The sequence below is a fragment of the Capsicum annuum genome, chromosome 11, assembly GCF_002878395.1.
Source record: "Capsicum annuum cultivar UCD-10X-F1 chromosome 11, UCD10Xv1.1, whole genome shotgun sequence".
NCBI lineage: Eukaryota > Viridiplantae > Streptophyta > Magnoliopsida > Solanales > Solanaceae > Capsicum > Capsicum annuum.
The window spans coordinates 203,531,036-203,558,985 of NC_061121.1; the positions used below are offsets into that span (position 1 = coordinate 203,531,036).

General features: G+C 33.5%; 1 pseudogene; it reads right to left on the reverse strand.

Annotated features, from left to right (window-relative positions):
• Positions 1-65: 65 nt before the first annotated feature.
• On the reverse strand, positions 66-27,831 carry LOC124888951 (annotated as a pseudogene).
• Between the last annotated feature and the right edge of the window lie 119 nt (positions 27,832-27,950).

The window sequence follows — 27,950 nt, forward strand, 5'->3', positions numbered from 1 at the left end:
AACTTGTACCAAAATTCTGATTTGAGATATCAAATTCAGACCCTTTAATAGAAACGTGTGGAATATTAAATGGTTGAATTATGCCATTGAGGAAGTTTTCCTAATACAAAAAGTGTCTGTAGAAGCGACCTTGCTTCAGGAACAACCTGCAAGAGTTTACCATGTTGGGGCTAAGGTTTCCCCTTACAAGATTGTCAATAACCAATGTGACCTTATCATCCAATTAAGTACGTAAAACACATACTATTACTATCATCCATAATGTTATAGGAGAATTTAGGGGATGTAACTGCATAAAAAAATGTGTTAATTTTTGGGGTTGAATTATGTGAATTATGGTAATTGTATGTTTCAGATAGATTGTTGGATTTAATTTTACTTGAATTTGTTAGGATTTTTGCCCTGATTTTCTTACCAAAATTAAGTTTTATTTTTCTCAGAAGGAAAATAAAAGTTACCATAATTATTTTTAATTTCCTGAAAGAAAAATATAATTTTTTTTCATATTTGACTAACCTCTTTCTTGGAGGAAAGGTTTTGGACATCTATAAATAGAAGACCTCCTTTCTCATGCCATAATACAATAGAATCCATCATGTAGTTTTTTAAGAGTTTCGTTTAGGGAGAGATTTTCTCTCAATAGGTTTTAAGCTTTTTGATTTAGTTTTTAATATGTAGGCTTCTTGGCTAATCATATCAAATCATGTGTGTTTTTATTATAGTTTTCTTTGTCATCTGATTTATTGTCTCATGATTTGCAAACTTTAAGCTTCCGCATGACGCCCTCTCGATTTTGAACCCATTAGGTGGTATCAGAGCTTATGGTTCAAAGGTCCAATGGTATAGTGAGATGAGATTAAACAGGTTCAAAGCGGTTTCAAATCAAGCTGCAACCACTTTGATGATAATGAAAATTTTGTCTAAATACATGTGGAGACAATTGTCAATCATATTTCAATAATTCTGCTGTCACATATTTGAAAATAAAGCTCACTTTTAACCTTGCAAAAGGGCTTCAATATTTTTAACCAGAAAAGGGCTGATATATTTTAACCCAAAGAGGCTCAATTTTTAAAGCATGTCAAACAATAGTGATCTATGAAGAATATGTGAATAACGAAGATCATGCACAAGAAGGAGGATCATGAATATTTTACAAAAAGTCAAGCCAAAAAGGGGAGATTTGTCAAAATTTTTTTCCTGATTTTCTTACCAAAATTAAGTTTTATTTTTTCTTAGAAGGAAAATAAAAGTTACCATAATTTCTTTTAATTTCCTGAAAGGAAAATATAAAATTTTCCATATTTGGCTAACCTCTTGTTTGGGGGAAAGGTTTTGGACATCTATAAATAGAAAACCTCCTTTCTCATACCATAATATAATAGAATCCACAATGTAGTCTTTTAAGAGTTTCGTTTAGTGGGAGGTTTTCTCTAAATAGGTTTTAAGCTTTTTGATTTAGTTTTCAATATGTACGCTTCTTGGCCAATCATATAAAATAATATGTGTTTTTATCACAGTTTTCTTTGTTGTCTAATTTATTGTCTCATGATTTGCAAATTTTAAGCTTCCGCATAACGCCCTCTCGATTTCGAACCCATCAAGTGGTACCGGAGCTTATGGTTCAAAGATCCAATGGTGTGGTAAGACGAGATTAAACTGGTTCAAAACGGTTTCAAATCAAGCTGCAACCACTTTGATGATAATGACGATTTTGTCTAACTACATGTGGAGACAATTGTCAATCATATTTCAATAATCATGTTGTCACATATTTGAAAAAAAAGCTTACTTTTAACTCTGCAAAAGGGCTCCAATATTTTTAACCCGAAAAGGGCTGATATATTTTAACCCAAAGAGGCTCAATTTTTAAAGCATGCCAAACAACAGTGATATATGAAGAATATGTGAATAACGAAGACCATGCATAAGAAGAAGGAGGATCATGAATATTTTATAGAAAATCAAGCCAAAAAGGGGAGATTTATCAGGATTTTTGCCCTGATTTTCTTACCAAAATTAAGTTTTATTTTTTCTTAGAAAAAAATAAAAGTTACCATAATTACTTTTAATTTCCTAAAATAAAAATATAAAACTTTGTCATATTTGGCTAACCTCTTTCTAGGAGGAAAGATTTTGGACATCTATAAATAGAAGACCTCTTTTCTCATACCATAATACAATAGAATCGACAATGTAGTCTTTTAAGAGTTTCGTTTAGGGGGAGATTTTCTCCCAATAGGTTTTAAGCTTTTTGATTTAGTTTTCAATGTGTGGGCTTCTTGGCCAATCATATCAAATAATATATGTTTTTGTTAGAGTTTTATTTGTCGTCTAATTTATTGTCTCCTGATTTGCAAACTTTAAGCTTTCGCATAACGCCCTCTCGATTTTGAACCCATCAAGTGGTATCAGAGCTTATGTTTCAAAGGTCCAATGGTGTGGTGAGACGAGATTAAACAGGTTCAAAATGATTTCAAATCAAGATGCAACCACTTTAATGATAATGACGATTTTGTCTAATTACATGTGGAGACAATTGTCAATCATATTTCAATAATTCTGTTGTCACATATTTGAAAATAAAGCTCACTTTTAACCCTACAAAAGGGCACCAATATTTTTAACCCGAAAATGACTGATATATTTTAACCCAAAGAGGCATAATTTTTAAAGTATATCAAACAACAGTGATATATGAAAAATATGTGAATAACGAGACCATGCTCAAGAAGAAGGAAGATCATGAATATTTTGCAGAAAATCAAGCCAAAAAGAAAAAATTTGTCAGGATTTTTGCCCTGATTTTCTTACCAAAATTAAGTTTTATTTTTTCTTAGAAGGAAAATAAAAGTTACCATAATTACTTTTAATTTTCTGAAAGGAAAATATAAAACTTTTTCATATTTGGCTAACCTATTTCTCGGAGAAAAGGTTTTGAACATTTATAAATAGAAGACCTCCTTCTCATACCACAATACAATAGAATCTACAATGCAGTCATTTAAAGAGTTTTGTTTAGGAGAGATTTCTCCCAATAGATTTTAGGTTTTTCAATATTATTTTAATATGTAAGTCGTTTGACCAAAGCATATTAATAATATGCCTTTTAAATTATATTTTTCTTTGTCATTTGATTTATCATCTTTATGGTTTGCTAACTATAAGCTTTCACATGACGCCCTCTCCATTTCGAACCCAACAGAATTTGCCTTTATGAACCTTTTCACAAGAGGGGGGTCATTATCAAGTTTGTTGAGTAGTTTTTGAAGTTGATCTTTTGCTTCATCTCTTTCTTGACTAAGTATCTTTAAAAGTTGGATTAATTGCTTCACATATTCTCTGTTTTTCTTCATTTCATCATTTTTTTCATCTTTAATTGTTCAAGTTCAAGATTAGTGTACAAAAGCTTTTGTCTCATTTCCTCTAATGTTTGCAACCTTTGCTACAAAAAACAAGTCAAAGGAAAGTCTACAAAATGATGAAACTTACAACACATCCAATATAGTCCTACAAAGTTGGGTCTAGGGGAAAAGAGTGTATGCTAAGATCTTATCATTTTTGATAAATTCTCGGTTTGAGGGAAAACAGTCCAAAACAATTCATAAAAAAAAATATATGAAAGTGAAAGTATAACAAAATATTCTGAACATTAACTACATCAAAGTAATATGATAATTGAGGTACAAGAAATAATAGATACTAACAAAAATCTAAGGACAAGAAACTAATATTACTACTAGTATCGACACAAATATCCAGATAGCACACTCCACCATGAATTTGTCTATAATCATTCTATGAGTAAATAATTCAGAATTAGGAGAGAAAGTGATAGACAGGACATAGAAATATTGGGTGTGGGTAGCACATAGTACAGTAAATCTAAAAAATTAACCAATGGATTGTGGGAATGGACCTCGTGGAACTTAGTTCAAGAGAGAATTGTTGGGTGTGTGAACCAAAGTTCCACATTGACAGTTAAAGGAACTGGAAAGCTACATATAAGGTGAGAGAATTCTTAATGGTGTGAGACCTTTTAGAGAAAATCGTTTGGGCTTAGCTCAAAACAAATAATATCACATCATGTAAAAGTGTTTTTGGGTTGGTTGAGCATAACAACTAATATCAAAGCCCAGGTTTGGTGAGATAAACATGGGAATGTGGCTGAGTGATGTATGTGGTGATCGGTTTTCTTAACCTTACAAGCTTGGAGATGCATACACGAAAAATAATTATGGGCTTCAATTGCCATAAATACTCAGACAATGTAGTAGTACATAGTACAATGAATCTCTTAAATTAATCCATGGATCGTGGTAATAGATCACGTGAAACTTTGTCCGAGGGGAGATTATTGGACGTGGGTAGCACACAATACAATGAATTTTGAAAATTGACCCGTGGATTGTGGTGATGGGCCACGTGAAACTTAGTTCGACAGGGAAATTACTAGGTGTGCAACTAAAAGTCTCACATTGATAACTAGAAAACTACATATAAGGTGTAAAATCTCTTAATGATGTGAGGTCTTTTGAAATAAATTGTGTGGACTTAGCCCAAAGCGAATAATATCATATTATGGAAGAGTATTTTTAAACTGATTGAGTCTGTGGAAGAGTATTTTTAAACTGATTGAGTCTAGGTATCTCTTGTCAAATCTAATAATTTTAATCTTGGTAAATTAATAAAATTTTGTAAGACAAAAGGGATTACACCACTTTTACCAAACAAGAACTACAGTAAGCCCAAAGGCAATAGAAACAATTGTCTAAAAACAGTCTGTTGTACTAAAGAAGCTACAGATAAAATGAATTGAGAAATTGGGAAATCAATCAAATGAAGAAGTATTGACCTCTTGGTAACACCATAAAGAATCTATTTCTTCCATTTTCTCTATCACTCACTAAAGTTGAAATATAAAAATGGGAAATAGAAAGAAATGAAATGTTGAGAAGATTTTTTTGAGGGGGAGTTTTTAGGAGAGGTGGCGTTGTAAGACATACAGAAGGAAGGTAACCAATAAAAGGACAAAAGAAGCTCCAATATCGAGCAGCGACCAATTTTCATTATGGTAATAAAAGTTTATTATGGATTCTTAAAGACCTTTCTAAAAATAAAATTTGAAAAAAGAAAAGGATAATCACGGTGACATTGATTTAGCTCTTTCCTAAAATTTCATACTTCTATTCCAAGATATCAGTACTCCATCAGCTTCGTTTTACTTGGCTCTTATGTTACTAGATGTCGAGGGCCGATGCCAATGTGGCCCAATATATATAATTTTTTAGTCTTAATTTATTAGACATAAATAAAATTTAGATAATCAATAACCAATTATAATTTAAAAATAATTTTATTTTTTTAATTATTGAGATTTATAATACTTTTTTTCTATCCCAATTGAAGTGTTACTGATATAAATTTTGGAGTCAACAAAATATTTTATATCTTTACAATTTTTTAAGTTGTTAATTATTGTGTTAATTAATTAAGATGGGTGTGACTTCAGTGGAGGATAAGATAAGGGAAGTGAGGTTGAGATAGTTTGGTCATGTAATGAGGAAGGGCACGGATCCCCCAGTTCGTAGGTATGAGAGATTGGCCTTAGAGGGTTTCAAAAGGGGTAGGGGTAGACCGAGGAAATACTGAAGAGGCGTGATTAAAAGTGACATGGAGCAATTGCAGCTTACTGAGGACATGACCCACGATAGAAAAGTTTGGAGAAAGAGTATTAAGGTAGATGGCTAAGTAAGGTGGTCGAGCCATAGTCGGCAGATAGGAGAAGTTGGTGTAGCTTGGGTGATTGGTCTAGGTTTGGGGGAGAGGAGCCCTTGGTTTGTTAATGTGCTTCATTTTTGTGGATGTTAGTGCTCTGTTATTTTATTATGTGCCCTCAGTCGGTTAATTTACTTCATTTTTTTTTTTGGTCTATGGTCCACTGTCTTGAGCCGGAGGTCTATCGAAAATAGTCTCTCTACTTCTTCGGGGGTAGTGGTATGGACTGTGTACATCTTACACTACCCAGACCCCACTTTGTGGGAATATAGTGGGTTTGTTGTTGTTGTTGTTGTTGTTATAGTACTTTTTAAAGTATTTTCTTAAAATATATAACAAATTATTTTTTTAGATGCTTTAAGATGTCAACTATTGTAATTTATAATTTATGCGATTTTCAAATAATACATGTTACTCTCCTTGTCCTAACTTTTGTGACGTTGATATTTAATTATATTTTTAACTATTCTAATTTAAGTGGCACTGGTATAATTTTGATAGTTAATTAAATATTTTATATCTTTTAAATTTTTTAAGTTGTTAATTATTATGATCTATTATATTTTTTACTTAATTTTTTGAAATATAATAGATTGATTTTTTAAAGATATTTTAAGTTGTTAAATATTATAATTTATAATACATTTTATGTAAATTTCAATTAATATATGTTATTTTTCTTGTCCAAAATTTTACGGCGTTGATAGTCAATTATATTTTAAAAATAATTTAAATTTTTAATTACTGTGATTTATAATACTTTTTCTTCTATTCCATTTTAAGTGACACAATGCTTAGATGATCATAATAATTAATTAATGTGATATAGCAAAATCACGATTGAAGCAACGAAGTAAACATGTCTTGAATGAATTATAATAAATAATTAGAAGTGATATAACAAAATTATTATAAAAAATTACTTGTGCAAAAAAATTAAGTTAATCTCTTAAAAGACGTCAAGTTAATTTAACATTAAATATTATTAATGTTTAATACTTAGATGACTTCATACTAATTTTTTAATATTAATTGTTAATACTTAGATGACTTGTAATAATTAATTAAGGCGATATATTAAAATAACAATTGAACCGGATGAAGCAGACATGTCAGAAATGTCTGTTTTATTTTTTATTAAATATTATTATTTTTTTAATACCTAAATGACTTATAATAATTAATTAGAGATGATACATTAAAATAACGATTGAAGCAGCTGAAAAAAAATCCTCAAATAATAATAAGTGAAATTTTGAGGAGCTTAGTAGTCTTTTTAAAAATTATCCTTTTATTAAATATTATTAATATTATAATACTTAAATGACTTATAATAATTAATTAGGGGTGATTTAATAAAATTACGCTAGAAGCAGCTGAAGCAGTCAGGACGACCCTAAGCTGCTCAACATTAATTAAATATTCTTAATTTTTAAATACCTAAATAAATTATAATAATTATTTAGAGTTGATACATTAAAATAACGATTGAAGCAGCTGAAAAAACAATCCTCAAATAATAATAAGTGAAATTTTGAGGAGCTTTGTAGTCAATTTAAAAATTATCCTTTTATTAAATATTATTAATATTATAATACTTAAATAACTTATAATAATTAATTAGGGGTGATATAGTAAAATTACGCTTGAAGCAGCTGAAGCAGGTAGTTGAAGCAGCAAGGATGACCGTAAGCTGCTCAACATTCACGCTTTTTATATCTAGTAAAAGATAATTTTTTTAATTATTCATTCAATAAAAGGAGAGAGTTTTACTTCTTTTGTTCTTTTTTGCTAATTTAGTATTGACTTGACACATTAATTTAAAGAGCAATAAATAAAATGACAATTTTATTATGATACCCTTAGAATATTATAAATGCAATGCTTAGAAAAAGTCTTGAAAAATGATTATAGTTAAATAAGCTTAAATTAGGAACTAAATAATAAATTATTTCTCGGTATTTTAAATTAGACAAGTAAAAATGAACATCTAGTTTTAGTATAATGGATAAATAAAAGAGAACGAGGTAAATATTACTTTTTTTCTTATACTATCTTTAATATACTATTAAATACTCCTTCTGCTTTAAAAAGAATAACTTATTTTGATTTGACACGAAGTTTAAGAAAAGAGAAAAAGATGCGAAAAATACTTATACTTCGATGAAATTTGCAGTTACGCATTCTGAACTTTGTGGGGGTCCTATGACTCCCTAGACTATTTTTTATCGTATTTAATTGACATATATTTGACACTTAAACCACTGCGCGTATTTCACGCACATTGAGCGACCCAGGAAAACATATATCATAAGGGACAAATATATACCAGTTAAATATGGTAAAATAGTCTAGGGGGGTCATAAGCCCCCCCTTCCCCCCCCAAAGTCAAGGTATGTAATTGCAAATTTTGCCTAAGTACAGGTATTTCACACATTTTTCCCTTAAGAAAATAAAGAATTTTTTTGAGTTTTCTGATCTTAAATTGGAGTTATGTCGGTGTACCAAAATGTCTTTTAGTTTTGTGGTCTTAAACATGTCATGGAGAATGTTGAAATTAAATTATTGTTAAAAATTATTTTTTTTAAATGGGCTAAAAAGGAAAGCCGTTCTATTTAAATGGAGTAAGTAACTACATCAGAAAAGACATAAAATCCCTCTTGCACTTATTCTCTAAACTTACTTTAATCCTTTAACTTTACAAAAAAATATTTATCCCCTCCTCCCCCCACCTCCCAAACTTATTTAAAGTGAATAAATACCATATTAAAAATATTATACCACTATCACAATGGAAAGTACATTACACACATGTTATATCATCACCACATTAGTGCCATATCATCAACATGTCAAAGCTAAGTCAAAAAGTTATTTTAAAAAATAATTGACCCCACATGTCACGACCCAAAAATGAGGGTCATGATGACACTTGTCGCAGCGTACCTTGACAAGTAAGCCTATCACCCAAACCGATACAAAAAGAGGAAAAGATAAAAATTTTCCAAGGTAAGGCTTCTAGAACGAAGCCGAACCATATAAGTAATTATAACAATGAGGAAAGAACTTATCCAAAATACCCATGCCCAAAATCAGGTGTCAATAGTGTAAGAACTACTAATACAATCCAAGAGTCAAATACATCAGAAAAATAACCACAAAGGAATAATATTTGTCTCCGAATATTAATAAAGACATAACTACTATAGAAACATATAGGTGAACTTCGGACGCATGAATGTCCAACCGCTACCTTGGAAGCTCCAATAATCGCCTGAGTCAATCAAGTTGAGGCACACTCGAGCTAGGACCTACATCGAAAGAGCGCAGTAGGCATAAGTACGGTCCACTTGTAATCAGTAGGTATCATAGGCCGACAAAGCAAAGTAGTAAATAAAGCATACAAAATATACACTAAGGGCACGTCACTTGCAATAAAAAAATGTCCCACAATGGTAGCCCACACTGCTTGCACTAACAGTTTTAATATATCTCACATATATTGCAACATCACACCAAGATATAAAATACAAGTATGCATAATGTCACATATAAATAGAATAAGAGAGAACATGTAGATATAAGATCATCAAATATAAGTAAAGGAAGGTAAGACAAATACTTAGATGACAAGTCAATAAGGCAATACAACACAACATAAACATAATAAAGTAAGTGCAATGTATATGATGATGATGACGATGATGATGATGATGATACATGAGGTCATCGTACAACCTTCGGGATGGTCGCACAATCCTCGTATACACCTATGAAGCTAAAGCTTCCCGACTTAGGACCCATGGGGTTCGTCAACCCGTATACAATTTATATATCTCATATCTCCTTTCCGGCATATCCTTTGAAAATGATTTTATAAGGTGTTATAATATTTTTTAAAAAGGTGTTGTCAGTGTTTCTCAAATGTTGCCACGGTGGTACCAATGTTTCATGAATAAGTATGATATGAAGATGTAATGCTCACAACCAATCACAATAAGTATTTCCACAGCCAACCACATGATATATTTCCACAACCAACCACAATGATACATTTTCCCAACTACATGAGCCAATATCCGCTCATTATTTTCATTTCATCCATGAATTTTCACATGTATCATATGCCAATAAGGTATGAATATAATCACAATACACCAATGGTACCATATTAAGCATTTTGACAACACAATACAATTATTCACATGTATTCAAGGTTATCAATATCACATAGGACCCCATACGGTCACACATATCACATAATAACTCAATTTCGATAATTACATCACATATAGGCCTCCACACGGGCACAACACATAAATAGCCATTTTTCATGATTAATTCCTACCCTTAACATACATTTTGTATCATCATTTACTACCAGCCCAGTCTGAAAGAGTTAAGCCATAACCTACCTCGAAAGCCGAAATCGGTCTACTACACTTGAAACCTTTAATTTTCATGAACAATCTTGAACTTCACTAAAAATATCAAATATGAAATCTACGCGTCAAGACAAAATCAAAGACACCCATATTGACTACTTTTGGTTCGGGGTCAAAACGGACCCCAAAAACGGGTTTCCAAAAAAAAAAAAGGCAAAATCAGAATTTTACTTCAAAAATATGTTTTTCATATTTTAGAAATCTACAGCTGAAAACTCAAGTTAAATCGAGTCAAAAACGGGGTTCTAATCGAAGAAAAATCATTTTTGAGTTTTACCGGGTAAAAATCTTTGAAATCCGGGTTAAAATCAAGAATCAGAGTTGTTTTGAAGGTTAAATTGATGAAAATCTAGTAATTATGAGATAAAAATATTATTCAAGTGAAAAAAGTAAAAATTGAGTTTAAAATCATCCCCTAAGATTTTTGGGGTTTTGAGAAATTAATCAAGAAATTACTAAGAAAATGGTGAATTCTTACCTTTAATCTGTAATAAAATCAAGAAAAAGGTGTTAATCTGGCTTTTCAAGCTCTCACAAACTTTACTTTATGCTCACACACTATTTTAGAGTTTAACTCCCAAGAGGCAAAATGAAAAATGAACAAAAAAGGCCAAAAAGAGGTTTATATGCAGAAAAATCTGGTATTGCACCCGATTTTTCACTTCAAATTTACTCCGGATTTTGATGGGGTGCCCGAAATTTGTTCAAAGTCTGATATACACAAACAAACTATGCAACCTTACCAAATTTGATGTTCTAGACGCGATAGCGATATCAGATTTATAAAAAAAATATCGTTTTCACAAAGTTGACCTCTGACCCAAAATCTCAATTTTCTAAACCGAGGATCGAAATGAGATTTAAGAGTCGTAAAATTAGACCAAATATGCTGACACCCTAAAATCGACATTCCAGATCTGCTGGCAAAGTCAGATTTTTCACTCGAGGTCATTTCAATCAAATGTGGGTTCCACACTCATATTTTCAATTTTTTAATTTTCCGACCAATAGGTCGAAATGAGCTCGAGTGCACCGGGACCCGAACCAAAGGTCTACCCAGCCTAAATCGATATTCCGGAGCTATTGGCGTAGTCCGTTTAGCCATCTGTAGCATGAATTAAAAGATATCCACATAGGTCCAAAATAAGGCTCCCGAAGCCATCAAAAAGCTCAATATTGCATAAATGATACCAAAATGCATTGAAAATTATGTCAATCACTCCTACACCCCATAAATATCATAATGTAACTACGGGGAGGGGTAAAACAGTCAAATCATATAAAATCATAAATTTTACATATTTCATCAAATTTTTAGGTCGCTACATCATCCACCACTAAAAATCTAGTTCGTCCTCGAACTAAGACAAAAGAAATACCTGAATCAACAATGAGTTGGGGATAAGAACTACGCATATTAGACTCGACCTCCCAAGTAGCTTCATCTACAGGTCAATGTCGCCACTGAACCATAACCACATGGATTACTTTAGAGTGCAACCGCCTAACATCTCTAGCCAAAAAAATGAAGACTGGCTCCTCAACTAAAGACAACTGCTTGTCTAATTAAACTGACTCCCAATGAATGACATGAGACTCATCTGAAATATAACGACGAAGCATAAAAATATGAAAAATTGGATGAACAACTGATAGATCAAGGAGCAAAGCCAACTCATAAGCCACATCACCAACAGTCTGAAGAATTTCAAATGGACCAATATACCTGGGGCTAAGCTTGCCCCTCTTCCGAAACCTCATCACACCCTTCATGGGTGAAACTCAAAGGAAAACACGATCACCAACACCAAATATCAAGGCACAAAGTCTACGATCAGCATAACATTTCTGCCTACTTTGAGCTAATCTAAGTCTATCCTGAATGACCCAGACTCTATCCAACGACTCATGAAGAAAGTCCGCACCTCGAGGTCTCACCTTTAAAACATCAAACCAACCTACTAGGGAGAGATAATGCATACCATATAACACCTCAAAAGGAGCTATATCAATACTGGAATGGTAGCTATTATTATATGCAAACTCTGTTAAAGACAAATGCTGCTCCCACTGGCTACCAAAATCTATTGCTCATGCGCGAAACATATCCTCCAAAACCTAAATAGTCCGCTTTGACTGGCCATCAGTCTGGGGGTGAAATGCTATGCTAAGATCAACCCGAGTACCCAACTCATCCTAAAAAGTCTTCCAAAAGTGAGATATGAACAAAAAACCTCAATCTGAAATTTTGGACACTGATGCACCATGCAGACGCATAATCTCACGAATGAAGATATGGGATAACCTCTCACCACTGAATGAGACCTGAACCAGAATAAAATGAGATAACTTGGTCAATCGATCTACGATGACCCAAAACACTGTCAGAACTATGAGATGTACGAGGAAAACCAGTCACAAAGTCTATAGTGATCCTTTCTCACTTCAACTCGGGAATGGGCAACCTCTGAAGCAATCCACCAGGTCTCATATGCTCGAACTTCACTTGATGTCAATAAAGGCAACGAGCTATAAAATACATTATTTCTTGCCTCATACCACCCCACCAGTAGTGCTGTCTCAAATCACAATGCATCTTAGTCACACCTGGATGGATAAAATATCTGGAACAATGAGCCTCCTCCAAGATCAACCTAATCAATCACCATTCTCGGCACACAAACTCAACCCCCAATTCTCAAAACTCCATTTGAATCAAGTGAGGCTTCCTTATCCTCCCCACTCAACACTTTATCTTGAATTAACCTCAATCTAACATCATTAAACCAATGAGCTTGAATCTGCTCCATCAAAGAAGATCTAGCATCCACAAATACCAAAACATGCCCCGGTATTGAAATATCAAGTCTAACCATCTGGTTAACTAAAAACTGAATCTCTAAGGACAAAAGCCTCTCTTGGGTCAAAAGATATGCCAAACTACCCATGCTAGTCGACTTCCGACTCAAGGCATCCGCAACCACATGAGCCTTGCCCGAATGGTAGAGAATAGTCAAGTCATAATCCTTAATCAACTCAAGCGAACAGCGTTGCCTCATAAGAAGATCTCACTGGTAAAGAAGTACTGAAGGCTACAATGATCCGAGAAGATCTCACAATGGACTCTATACAAGTAGTGCCTCCACAACTTCAAGGCAAACACAACTGTGCACAGCTCTAAATCATGGGTAGGATAATTCCTCTAATGAGGCTTCAACTGATGAGGTGCATATGCAATCACCATGTCCTTCCACATTAACACAACACCTAACCCAATACCTGAAGCATCATAAGAGTCGGTAAAACCTACGCCATCCTTGGTCAAAGTCAAGATAGGAGCTAAAGTTAACAAGTCCTTAAGCTTTTGAAAGCTTGCCTCACAAACATTGGACTACTGAAAAGAAATCTTCTTCTGGGTCAACTTGGTCAACAGAGTTACAATGGATGAAAACCCCCCCACAAAGTGCCGATAATAACTTGCCAAGCCAACAAAACTCTGAATCTCGATTGACAAAGTAGGTCTATCCCAATCATAAACCATTGCAACCTTGGCTGGATCAACTATAATACCTTGCTTAGTCATCACATGACCCAAGAAAGAAACAGACTCCAACCAAAACTCGCACTTAGAGAACTTAGCATACAACTTCTCATCCTTCAACCTCTAAAGCACAATCCATAAATGCTCCTCATTCTCAGCCTCACTCTTAGAATACACTAAGATATCATCTATAAATACGATAACAAGGAAGTTAATATACGGTCAAAACACCTGGTTCATCAACTTCTTGAATGCGGAAGGGGCATTGGTCAACCCGAAGGACATGACCAAGAACTCATAATGACCATATCGAGTCCGAAAAGCTATTTTTGGAACATTTGAAGCTCTAATCCTTACCTGGTGATAGCCGAACCTCATACCAATCTTTGAAAACACCACAACATCCTAAAGCTGATTAAACAAATCATCGATGTGATAAAGAGGATACTTATTCTTAACATCACCTTATTCAACTGCTGATAATCAATACACATCCACATAGACCCATTCTTTTTCTTTACAAACAAGAAAGGCGCATCCCAAGGTGAAACACTAGGTCGGATAAATCCCTTATCCAACAACTCCTGCAACTAATCCTTCAGTTTTTTCAACTCTGTTGGGGCCATCCTATAAGGAGGAATGGATATGGGCTTGGTGCTCGACTCAACATCAATACTAAAATCAATATCTCGATTCAGAGGTATACCAGGCAATTCCATAGGGAATACATCCATAATCTCACGGACAACATGGACAAAATCTAAGAAAGGAGGCAAAACAACACTGGTGTCACGAATATAGGCCAAGTAAGATAAACATCCCCTCTTAACTAATTTACGAGCCTGAACATAAGATATGACCCTCTTAGGACTCGAATGAAGTGTACCCTTCCAAGTTATCCTTGGCACACCCGACGAAGCTAAAGTCACAATCTTGGCAAAATAATCTAATACAACATAATAAGGAGCTAACTAATTCATGCCTAAAATAACATCAAAATCAACCATATCTAATACAAGCAAATCTACCAAAATCTTACGCCCAACAAAAGTCACAACATAAGATCGGTACGCCTGATCCACCACTAAAGAATCACCTATCAGGGTATATACACGAATAGGCATAGTAAGAGGCCACTAACAGAATCAAAACCCAAAGCAAAATATACAAATACATAGGAGAAAGTCCATCCGAGATCAAATAATACAGACGCAGGTCTAAAACAAATGAGGAAGGTACCTGTAATCATAAATTAGAAGCCTCTGCCTCAAGTATGACTGGTATAACATAACACTATCCACGATTACCAACTGGCTGAGTAGCCTCACAACCACCAATACTGGCTCTACCATCTCTACCTATTTCACCTTTGGTAGAATCCCTACCTCTCACAGCTGAAATAAAAGTAGCTCTAAACACACAATGAGAATAGTCTTCTGCCGTATGGCCAATCTTATCACATACATAGCAACCTCTACGACCAGTCTCAATAAGAGAAAGTATAACTGAGCCCGAACAGCCACCCTAAATTGCTGAACTAGAAGATCCACCAGCTAAACTTTATAAAATCACCTGCACTGAACTACCATAGTATCCACGAGAACCTCTAAAATTTTTACCTCGATAGGTTTGACTCCTAAACTTATCAAAATGATGCACCCTCTTGGCGCCTCCCTGAGATGCACTAATGATACGTTCTGTTATCTTAGCGTGATCCACAATACTCTAAAGAGTATCTCTAAGCATAACTATCTAATATGTAGCCAACTGAAGAGAGACAACTAAATCTTTCACAAACTTTTGAATCTTCTCAAACTCGATGGAAATGCTATCATAGAAATATTTGGACAGGGCATGGAAGTATGACTTATACTAAAAAACTGTCATGGAGCCCTGCTCTAAATGATCAAACTCATCCCACATACGATCTCTCAAACTGAAAGGCACAGATCTCACTAGAAAAACATCAACAAATTAATCCCATGACAACTTAGGAGCATCAAAAGGCCTACAACTGATAAATAATATCCATTAATTTCTCACAGTATCTCTCAACTGATATGTATAAGCCACACCATCCTAGTATAAAGAGTGAAACACAACTCAGAACACAAGATATGAAAGAATTCATATGATAAGGAATAAAATGAGGGAGGTTTCCTAAAGATATCCTATATCCACTCAAAGATAGATACGAACGTCTACGTACTAATCTGCGAGACTCTAATAGACATCTCATTCTTACACCATTGAGACCAATGAAACCTGGCTGCTCTGATACTAGTTTGTCATAACCTAAAAACGAGGGTCATGATAACACTTGTCGCGGCATACCTTGACAAGTAAGCCTATCATCCAAATTGATACAAAAAGAGGGAAAGATAGAAATATCCCAAAGTAAGGCTTCTAAAATGAAGCCAAACCATATAAGTAATTATAATAATATGGAAAGAACTTATCCAAAATACCAATCATGCCCAAAACCTGGTGGCAATAGTGTAAGAACTACTAATATAATCCAAGAGTCAAAAACATCAGAAAAATAACCACAAAGGAAAAATAACATTCTTCAAATACTGATAAAGACATAATTACTATATCAAGATGCAGTTGAACTTCGGATGCATAAATGTCCAACCACTACCTTGGAAGCTCTAACAATCGCCCGAGTCAATCAAGCTGAGGCGCACTCGAGCTAGGACCTGCATCGAAAGGGTGCAGTAGGCATGAGTACGGTCCACTTGTACTTAGTAGGTATCATAGGCTGACCAAGCAAAGTAGTAAATAAAGCATACAAAATATAAACTAAGGGCACGTCACCTGCAATTAAAAAATATCCCATAATGATAGCCCACACCGGTTGCACTAACTGTTCTAATATATCTCACATATATTGTAACATCACACCAAAATATAAAACACAAGTATACATTATGTCACATATAAATAGAACAAGAGAGAACATGTAGATACAAGATCATCAAATACAAGTAAATGAAGGTAAGATAAGTACATAGATGACAAGTCAATAAGGCAATACAACACAATATAAACACAATAAAGTAAGTGCAATGTATATGATGATGACTATGATGATGCACAAGGTCATTGCATAACCTCTGGGATCTTTGCACAATCCCCGTATACACCTACAGAGCCAAAGCTTTCCGACGTAGGCCCATGGGGGATTCGTTAATCCATATACAATCCAAATATCTCATATCTTCTTTCTGGAACATCCCTCGGAAAAGATTTTATAAGGTATTACAATATCTTTTAAAAAGGTATTGTTAGTGTTTCTCAGATGTTGCCACGGTGGTACTAATATTTCATGAATGAGTATAATATAAAGATGTAATGCTCACAGCCAATCACAATGAGTATTTACACAGCCAACCACATGATATATTTCCACAACCAACCACAAATATATATTTCCACAACCACATGAGTCAATATCCACTCATTATTTTTGTTTTATCCATGAATTTCCATATGTCTCATATGGCAATAAGGTATGAATATAATCAAAATACACTAATGGTACCATATTAAGAATTTTAACAACACAATACAATTATTCATATGTATTCAAGGCTATTAATATCACATAGGACCCCACACGGTCATACAGATCACATAATAACTCAATTTCAACAATTACATCACATATAGGCCCCCACACGGGCATAACTCATAAATAGTCATTTTTCATAATTAGTTCCCACCCTTAACATGTATTTTGTATCATGATTTACTACCTAACCTAGTCTGAAAGAGTTAAGTCATAATCTACCTCGAAAGTCAAAATTGGTCCGCTACACGTAACCCACAAACTTATTTTTCACGAATAATTCTGAACTCCACTAATAACATCAAATATGAAATATACACATCAATGCAAAACCAACGACACACATATTGACTACTTTGGTTCGGGGTCAAAACGGACCCCCAAAATGGGTTTTCCAAAAAGAAGGGTAAAATTGAAACTTTACTTCAAAAATATGTTTTCCATATTTTTAGGAGCCTACAACTGAAAATCCGAGTTAAATAGAGTCCATAAATGAGGTTCAAATCAAAGAAAAACCATTTTTGAGCTTTACCAGGTAAAACTCTTTGAAATCTGGGTTAAAATCAAGAATCAAAGTTGCTTTGAAGGTTAAATTGATGAAAAACTAGTAATTATAAGATAAAAATATTATTCAAGTGAAAAGGAGTGAAATTTGGGTTTTAAATCATGCTCTAAGATTTTTGGAGTTCTGAGAAATTAATCAAGAAATTACTAAGAAAAGGGTAAATTCTTACCTTTAATCCGTAATAAAACCAAGAAAAAGGTGTTAATCTAGCTTTCCAAGCTCTCACAAACTTTACTTTTAAGCTCACACACTATTTTAGGGTTTAACTCACAAGAGGCAAAATGAAAATTGAACAAAAAGGACTAAAAAGAGGTATTTATATGCAGAAAAAATTGGTATTGCACCAAATTTTTCACTTCAAATTCACCCCGGATTTCAACGGGGTGCCCGAAATTCGTTCGGAGTTTGATATACACAAACGAACTATGTAACCATACTAAATTTGATGTTCTGGATGCGATGGTGATAACATATTTTCAAAAAAAATATTATTTTCACAAAGTTGATGCCCGAAACCCAAAATCATAATTTTCCAAACTGAGGATTAAAATGAGATTTAAAAGCCGTAAAATCATACCAAATATGATAACACCCTAAAATCGATATTCTGGATCTGCTGGTAAAGTTAGATTTTCCATCCGAGGTCGTTTCGATTAAATGTAGGTCCCACACCTATATTTTTAATTTTTCAACTTACCAATCAATAGGTCAAAATGAGCTCGGGTGCACCGGAACTCTAACTAAAGGTCTACCCAGTCTAAAATTGATATTCCAAAGTTTCTGGTATAGTCCATTCGACTATCTATTGCACGGATCAAAAGATATCCACATAAGTACAAAATAAGGCTCTTGAAGCCATCAAAAACCACAATATTGCATAAACAATACCAAAATGCATCAAAAATAATGTTAATCACTCCCACACCCTAGAAATATCATAATGCTACTATGAGGAGGGGTAAAATAGTCAAATCACATAAAATCACAAATTTCACATATTTCATAAAATTTTTAGGTCGCTACATTACAAATTTATATATTACATCATAAAGAAAAAAGAAAAAAAACTATCCTATACCCCCACTCCTTTTTTCTTCAACATCTACCACCCCCTCTCTCTTTCTTTCTTCTACAAAACCTTCACTTTCTTTCTCCTTCTTCAACCTCCCCCTCCCTCACCCAACTCTTTCTCTTTCTACGAAAAACTTAAGAATCTGAAAAAGCTAACACAATTTCAAATTTTAAAATTTGAAGAAGAAAAAAATTAATTGGGAGACATATAGATTAGATGCAAACACAAACAAAGCAAACAAAAAATGATATCATATTTGAAGAAAATTTTGAGCATTTTTAGAGAAAAAAATAGATATTAGAATCTTAATTAAACTTTGAAAATTAACAAATTAAAAAAATTATTATACATTTATGAAATTGAATTGGCCATATTATCCATCACTTGAATATATTTTTTTCTTGAAGAAATTGATGAAGTTGCAAAGGTGAGAGCTCAATATCGAAACTTCATTGTTAAGGAAAGTAGATCAAAAATCAAGCGAAATTATGATAATTAACTGAACAAAAAAGGAACGAAAATATAAAAATAGAGGATGAACACTTACCATACCAACAGATGGTGACAATCAGCAGAACAAAAACTCCATTAGTTTTTTTTTTTAAAAATAAAAATTGTAGAGGTGGAAGTTGGGTGAAGAAAAGGGTTTGAAAACAATTAAGAGGCGAGGGTAAAGGCGGTAGTTCGAAGAAGAATGGGGTGTGTGTGTATTTGTGGGGCCACATTCATTTTTTGTTAAAATGCACATTTTTTTCTTTTTATGTCACGTCAATATTAAGAGTGATATTTATTCACTTTAAATAATTTAAGCGAGGTATATAATATCCCGTAAAATTAATGGGTTAAAAGGAAATGGAGGGAGTAGTTTATATTTAGGTTGGACACATCCTATGTGGACTCTTATATGATGTAACTAAGTTGTGTCATGATGTTTAATTGGAAAAAAGTCTTCAATTTTAATTTTATTTATTTATTTATTATCTTTTTAGCTAATTATTCTTGAACTAGGGACCTCTACTTGTCCTTAAAACGTTTGGATCATAGCACCACTTGATTGAGACTCTCAAATGTTGTAACTAAGTGATTCCATAATGTTTAATTGGAGGCAAGTTCCCTATTCTAATCTTATTTAATTTTTAATTTTCTCTTTTAAGTCATATTCATGTCTCGATCTATATATATTAGTAAGTGAGTTTGGACCTTTCGATGCATCTATGGTAGACTAAAGTTATAAGCTGTGGACAACGATTGATTGCATATTTACTTATTTTGGAGTTTGAAGTTTAGGGTTAAGGGTTAACAATTTGGGGTTTGGAGTTTGAGGTTTTAAGTTTTTTGAGGTGGGAAGGGGGGTTGCGGTTCTCATACTTGTTCAAATTGAGTAGATTATTCTTTAATAATAATTTTCTAGACTCTTTCCTTGACCAATAGTCGATGATTGATGGTTGTTGTGGTTTCACAATCATAATGCGTGTTCTATAATATTTTGCTATTTTGGTCTATGTTTTATGAGATGTTTTCTATTAATATATTTATCTACACATAAACGATCCACTGATCCAACTGTAATAATTCTTCGACGATAAAATTTCTCCAATTGTAACAATTCTAAAACTCAAACGTGTTTCACCCTTTGTCTATATAAATCACTCACTCTTCTTTTATGATAAAAAATATTCCATTCACTATTATTTTCATCTATTATAAATGTCTCAGTCATCTGAAGCATCTCATGCAAGAAATTCATATATTTCTTTCCGTGGTAAAAGGACTATCTTAAAGATATCATGCACCAAAAATAATTATGATCGAAGGTTCTATACTTGCAAATTTGGGAAGACATGCTTCTAAGATTTTTCATCTTTTTATTTTTTGGTTAAAAAGCTTCTAATTATTTATTGTTTTGCTTAGATAATGGTGGATGCAAGTACTTTGAGGAAATTGAACCGCACCACAACTCGTCGACAAATCTGATAAGTCAGAGTTCGGAGTCATCTGACACACTAATATTTTATCACTTCACCTTATCCAAATTTGAAATATAAGAAAGGATAATGAAATCTGAGGAGAATACATCTATGCTTAGGACATTGCTCATAGAGTTAGAAGAGAGAAGGAATAGCTTGAAAGAGTTGATGAAAGAAACAGATATCGAGAGGGATCAATTTAAGTAAAAATTAATTATTGCTGAAGAAGAAATTAATCGACTGGAGGCGATAGTGTGTGGTTTATTAGTACTGATTATCACTTGGAGATATGTAATTGGTATGTGGTACTAGTGATGTATTTTGAACAATATATGCAAAAGTATTTGTGTGTCTATCACATCCAGAATTTGATATTTTATTTATAGTATGTACTAATCACCATCTACTATTAGTCTATTATCAACGACTGGTATTGTTATTTCAACCTTAGCATATTTATCAGTAAGTGAACAAGCATAAATCACATAAGAGAAAAGACTTTATCACTAATGTTCATAACTTAAAATCAAATTGATTGTAAATATTATAATAAAATCAAAATCAGAATCATCATCAAACCCAAAAGGTTGTTAATATTGTCAATAACCATAAAAAAACTAAAAATAGGGGTCATTATCAAACACGAAATTAAATTGTCTTAAAAACTGTCATCATTAAACACGAAATTAGGAATTATTTTTGAAATCATTCGACTTCCCAACATTGAGATTTTTAATAATGGACAACAAATCAACCCCTTCTTTATGGAAATCTCTCTTGAGGACATCTTATTCTCAAAAATTTATTGTATCTTTGCCACCTGATTTAGGCACCTCTACATGATCTGCTACATCAATCTGATTGACTTTCTCTGTGAATTTTTCATTTTCCTCCTCAATTGAAGCATCAATTTTAGGATCAACGACATCAACCTCAGATAGTTTTGGTTGTAATGAACCTCCAGGTGATTTTCTTAATTTTTACATATTTCTGACATTTTGAGCATTTCTATAGTGGTTGCATATCACCTATGACTTATCGGAACTATCGGTTTGATTATCTCAAAATTTTGTTAAAACTTTATGCTCGGTTTCTTATTTTAGAGTTTTCATTATTAACAAATTGATCTAAAAAAATCCTAGTACATAGAATTGGATGAGAATCCGACAGCGCCATCAACTTTGACATGTTGATTTTAGGCTAGGGTGACCCTTGATTCAAGTATTATGACTTTTGAACTCATTTTGGACTATTGAATAGATTTAATGAAGAATTGATTAGATGTGGGGATCATATTTAACTAAAAGGATCTCAGAAAGATTCGATGATTCTGTCGAGTATGGAATGCTAAATTTGGTATGGTATCATAATTTATTTACGCATATGGAGTTTTGAACGAATACCAAGCACACAATCAAAGTCTGTTAGGACTTAGCGCTTTTGTTGGTTTGTAGCAGCTGGTGTAGGGCCCAGTTACCCTTCATATTCGTAAAGGATAGGCCTTATTCACAAAGGGTCAAAATTTTGACCATCGCATTCATGGTCCTTTCCTCGCACTCACGATGAAGGGTTGACCGACCCAGTCTCTTCTCCTTTTTTGCATACTTGGCCATCACTTTTTCCTTTGCGATAGCCTAACTCGTTCATTATTAGGTTTGCGGTACCTTGCTCACATTTGTGAAGGGTAATTCTCATGGCTGCCCTTAAGCCCTATGTTAGTGAAGGGCCTTTTCCTAATAGTATATAGCTCCCTCTTCCCATATTTTCTTTTATTTTCAATCTCTTTTCCGCCATGAGATGCCCTTGAATCTTGGAAATTATTGGTATATTATCGTAATAATCTCAGGTACGTTAGCCCATCGTTCCTTGGTCTTTTTCCCCATTTTTCATCTTTTTTTACTTTTTATTCTTACATCTCAAAATTCATTTAATTGTTAGTTTTAGGTTTAGATTCTTTGTACTTTGAGGGTTGATTTGAGCCTCGATTTGTGCTCAACTTTTGAGCCCATATTCCTTGTCCTTTGAGAGACCTCTTGATGGATTTAATTTTGGATTTTCATTAGAGGATCATTGGCATGATTTTTTGCCCAAAGTTTCATAGAGAAATATAGGTATCATTTTAATCATATTAACATATTGATGATTATTTTACTTATGTAAAGTCATTATTGAGATCCTAGAGTAAAGGCGAGCAATTTGTGGATAGTTCAATGTGTGGTTCGACATTGAGGTAGGCATTAGTCTACTTTTCATTACAAGATTGTGTAGTATATGAATTTCATGCTAGGTAGGGTTTATAGGATGAGATTTGACAAGTATGTCCTGACCTAACCTATTTATTGAGGTATGAATGTGACCCAAACCTTAGCCTAGATTACTTGATATGGCCTTAGAATCCTATTATCCTTATTTATGGACTTGTTTAGGCTTATGTTGACATTACGGATCCTTTAATATAGGACTTACCACTTGACTTAGTGATTTGGATGGTATTTTTCCAATTAGATCCTTTTAGTGATTTTATGCCCTTGATTGCCGTAGTTTTTTAAGTTATGAGGCTTTGTGATGTAGATTATGTATTGTTGGGCTTGAGGTTGTGGTTACGATGCCAGTTGGACCCCAGGTTAGTGCTTGATCCTTAGAAAGGTGTGGTTATAGTTATGGCAGTGTAGACTACTATGGTTCTGTTGTTTAGATAATTATGATGGCATGCATACTTTAGGCATATTCATGCTCACTTAGTGGTATGATTCCAACCAAAATTTTGATTGTACTGTAGTTTTCTAAAAGAAATTTATTCCCGCTTTTCATATTTAAAATTATTCTTTTACAGTGAAAATTGGACCACTTTATTTAATAAATCATGACCTTTTGAAATTAAAAATAATACTTTGAAAAATTAGACCAAGGTTGATTCTGATACATTATTAAACGACTCTATTACTACTACTATTTACTTCAGACGAGAGAGATTTCAACCCTTTCTATGTTGTTATGCAGATTTAGTCCTGACGTTGATCTCATGAAATGGATATACTAATTTAAACTATTTTTGAGATCATGCACTTATTATACTTTATACATACATACATACATATATATATATATATATATATATATATATATATATATTGATTATGATAATTATTGGAAGTCCTAGTTTGAGACCAGATAGTGTATACGAATATTTTGAGTACCTTATGGGGCCCCTTATCCGTGAGCCACAGTGTCGGAGAAGGATGGCCATCATAGATCTTGCCTTTGCGAGCTACGAAGCTGGAGGAGGTGTATACACTTAGTAAATTATGACACTTGAATTGGACATGGTATTACTGGTTTATTTTGCATTTTCCATTTATGTGCATTGCAGTATAATTGTTTGGTGCTTATATCTATCAGCCTTATTGGGGGGGGGGGGTTGTATAGGTATAAACTATGATTGTTGCTTTTTGAGTGCTTGCTTGAACCTTTCAAAATTATGAGGACTCGATTAGATTATTGTTTGTCTGGACTAGTCAGTTACTTTATTATTGGTTTTCATGGTTAGTTCGTGGCAGGATGGTTATGGACAGGTACCTGAGATTGGCGGTACGTTTCTGTTTTCCCTTCTCTATTATGGTAAGTTACATTATTGATAGATTATCTCATGTTTAGTCATCCTTTTACTAGACACCCTAATTATGTTAGTATTAGTTTTTCTACTTGGTTATTAATCCCCGAGATGTTAGGTTGGCTCCCTCGGGTTATTACCATTGAGTTAGTCTTATGTGTGTGTGTATATATATGTATATATATACACATATATCTATATAACAACCAGAATTTTGATGAAATATGTAAACATGTGTTTCTGTGTGATTTGTTAATTTTACCCCTCCTCGTGATTGCATTGTGGTATATCTGGGGCGTGGGGAGGATTGAAACTTTTTCTGATGCATTTTGGTGTCATTTATGCGATATTGTGATTTTTAGCAGCTTTGAGAGCCTTATAGTTAACTTCAGTCAACATCTTTTGATTTATGCAACGAATGGCAAAATGGACTATGCCAGCAAATCCGGAACATCGATTTTAGGGTGGTAACATATTTGATGTGGTTTTATGGCTTTTAAATCTCATTTCAATCCTTGATTTAGAAAGTTGTGATTTTGGATTTTGGGAATCAACTTTGTGAGAATGATGTTTTTTTGAAAATTTGATATTTTCATTAAGTCTAGAGCATCAAATTTGATAGAGTAACATAGATTGTTTGCACTCATGGGATTCCATATGAATCTCGAGGGCCCCATAAAGACTCATATTGAACTAAGTCCCCCACTCAGTCGGTGGACCCGCGATCGTGATACTCTTATCACAATCGCAATTGGGCCTGCAGGCAGAGTGTCGCGATTGCGATATCCTTTTTGCGATTGCAATACCTTTGACAGGCTAGGTATCGTGACCGCGACCCTGGACTGCGATCGCGATGCTTGGGCATATATATTCATGGGTTTCTCCATTTTTTTTTACCATTTTTAAGACTTGGAGCTTAGGGTTTCATGATTTTTAGCTATTTTCTCCACTTCTAAGCTTGGGTAAGCTCCATAACACCTATTTCAATTAATTTTTCCTTAATATTTATCATCTAATTCTTGTTTTAAACTTGAATAAGTGTGGAACTTAGGAATTTTGGCTCGTAACGCCTAAAAATTATAATTCTCAAATTTAAACCGCAATTCCTTATGCTTTTTTCTTGGATGAGTTTCTAATCCTACAATTATCCATTTTCCCTCAATTTCATCTTCAAAACAACTTTGATTTCTAGTTTTTAAATGAGTTTTGGGGATTTTATTTGATAAAGTTTAAAAATAATTTTTCTTCAATTTGAACCTCATTTTAACTCATTTTTTCTTGGATTTTCAGTTAGAGACTTCTAAAAATATGGAGAACACATTTCTGAAATAAAGTTATGATTTTTACCCTTCTTTTTTGAAAATCCATTTTGAGGGTCCATTTTGACCCTGACTTGAAACTTGGCAATATGGGTATCATTGGCTTTGTTTTGACACATAAATTCTATATTTAGATATTTTAGTTGAGTTCAAATCTATCCGTGAGGAGTAATAATATGGATTAAAGGCTTTTATTTTAGTTTTCAGCATTCGAGGTAGGTTCTAGCTTAACTTCTTTCAGACTAGGCTGGGTAGTTAATTTTGATACAAAAGCAAGTTAAGAGTGTGGGAACTAATCATGAAAATGGCTACCTTATTATGCTGTGCCCGTGTGGGGGCCTATATATGATGTTATGTGGTGGTTTTGGAACATTATGTGCTATGTGTGACCGTGTGGGGTCCTATGTGATATTGATAGCCTTGTATATATGATGATAATTGTATCTTGTTTAACGAAAAGTGTGTCATGGTACCAATTGTGTTTTATGATGTAATTTTACTCTATTGGCATATGAATCATATTGGATTTCATAGATGGTTGGAAATAATAAGTGGATATTTAGCTCATGTGATGGTATATTGGTTGGTTATGGAAATACTCATTATGGTTGGTTGTGAGCATACTCATTTATGAAACAATGGTACCACTATGGAAATATTGAGAAACACTGGCAACATACTTTTATGACAAAAAATGTGACATCTTATAAAACCCTCCCCGAAGGATGTGCTGGGGAGAAGATATGGATATATGAATTGTATATGGGTTGAAAACCCCCTATGGTTCCTACTTCTTATAGCTTTAGCTTCGTAGGTGTATACGAAGATAGTGTGATAGTCTCGGAGGCCGTGCAATGGTCTAGGAGGTTGTGCGACAACCTCATACATTACGTCATCATCATCATTCTTATTGTATTTACTTTGTTATGCTTGTGATTTGATTGTATATTCTATTTGACTTGTTACCTATCCACTATTCTATCTTCTCTTACTTGTACTTGATGTTCCTGTATATGTTGTTCTCTTTTCTTTGCTCATTTGTGGTATAAATGTGTACTTGTATTTCTTTTTGTTATTTTGTTGTGTTATATGTGGATATTATGGAACTATTAGTGCAAGCATTGTGGGCTACCATTATGGGGCATTTTTTTACTGTAGGTGATGTGCCCTTTGTGTCTATTTTGTATGTTTTATTTTCTACTTTGCTCGGTCAGCCTATGATATCTACTGAGTACTAGTGGATTGTACTCACTCTTATTGTACCCTTTCAATGCAGATTGAGGTTTGAATGCGCCTCACATTAATTGATTTCGAGCGTCATTTATAGCTTTTCAAGTTAGTGGTTAATTCAAGTGACCAAAATCTACTTCTATCTTTCCTTGTTAGACTATGTCTTTATTATATTTTAGAGACAGAGTCATATCTTATTTTGGATGTCTTTTGTATTTGACTTTGAGTTATACTAGTTATGTTCTTACACTGTGACACTAGGTTTTGGGATTTGGGATTATTATTTCTCTTTGTTTCTGCATTTGTTATAATTGTGTGGTTTAACTTTATTTTAGGTGCCTAGCCTTGGGTTTGGATGTTATTTCCTTTCTATATCATTTTGTGTGATAAGATCACTTGTCAAGGTTCATCGCAACAAATGCCATCATGACCCTTGGATTTTGGGTCATTACAAATTGGTATCAGAGTAGCCAGGTTCATTGATCTCAATTATGTAAGAACAACTTGTTATTGACAGTTTTTTAAGCATAAAATGTCTCCAGCTTGTCCCACAAACTTCTGGCATGTGTCTCATTCACAATATGGTTTCTAACATTATCTTTAACACATTGTCTATATAGATACAAACCTGTAGGTGCTCAAATTCCCAATCCTCATTTGTGATAGACAAAGGTTTAGTAGACGCAAATATAGGCAAATTCATTTTTTTGACAAACAAAATATCTTCCATCTTGTCTTTTCAAGTATTACTACCATTCAAACAAACCATCTTACTCATATTTGACTCCATCATTCAAATCAGCAATCAATAATAACCAATGCTGTAATACTATTTGTTAGGAAAGGGGC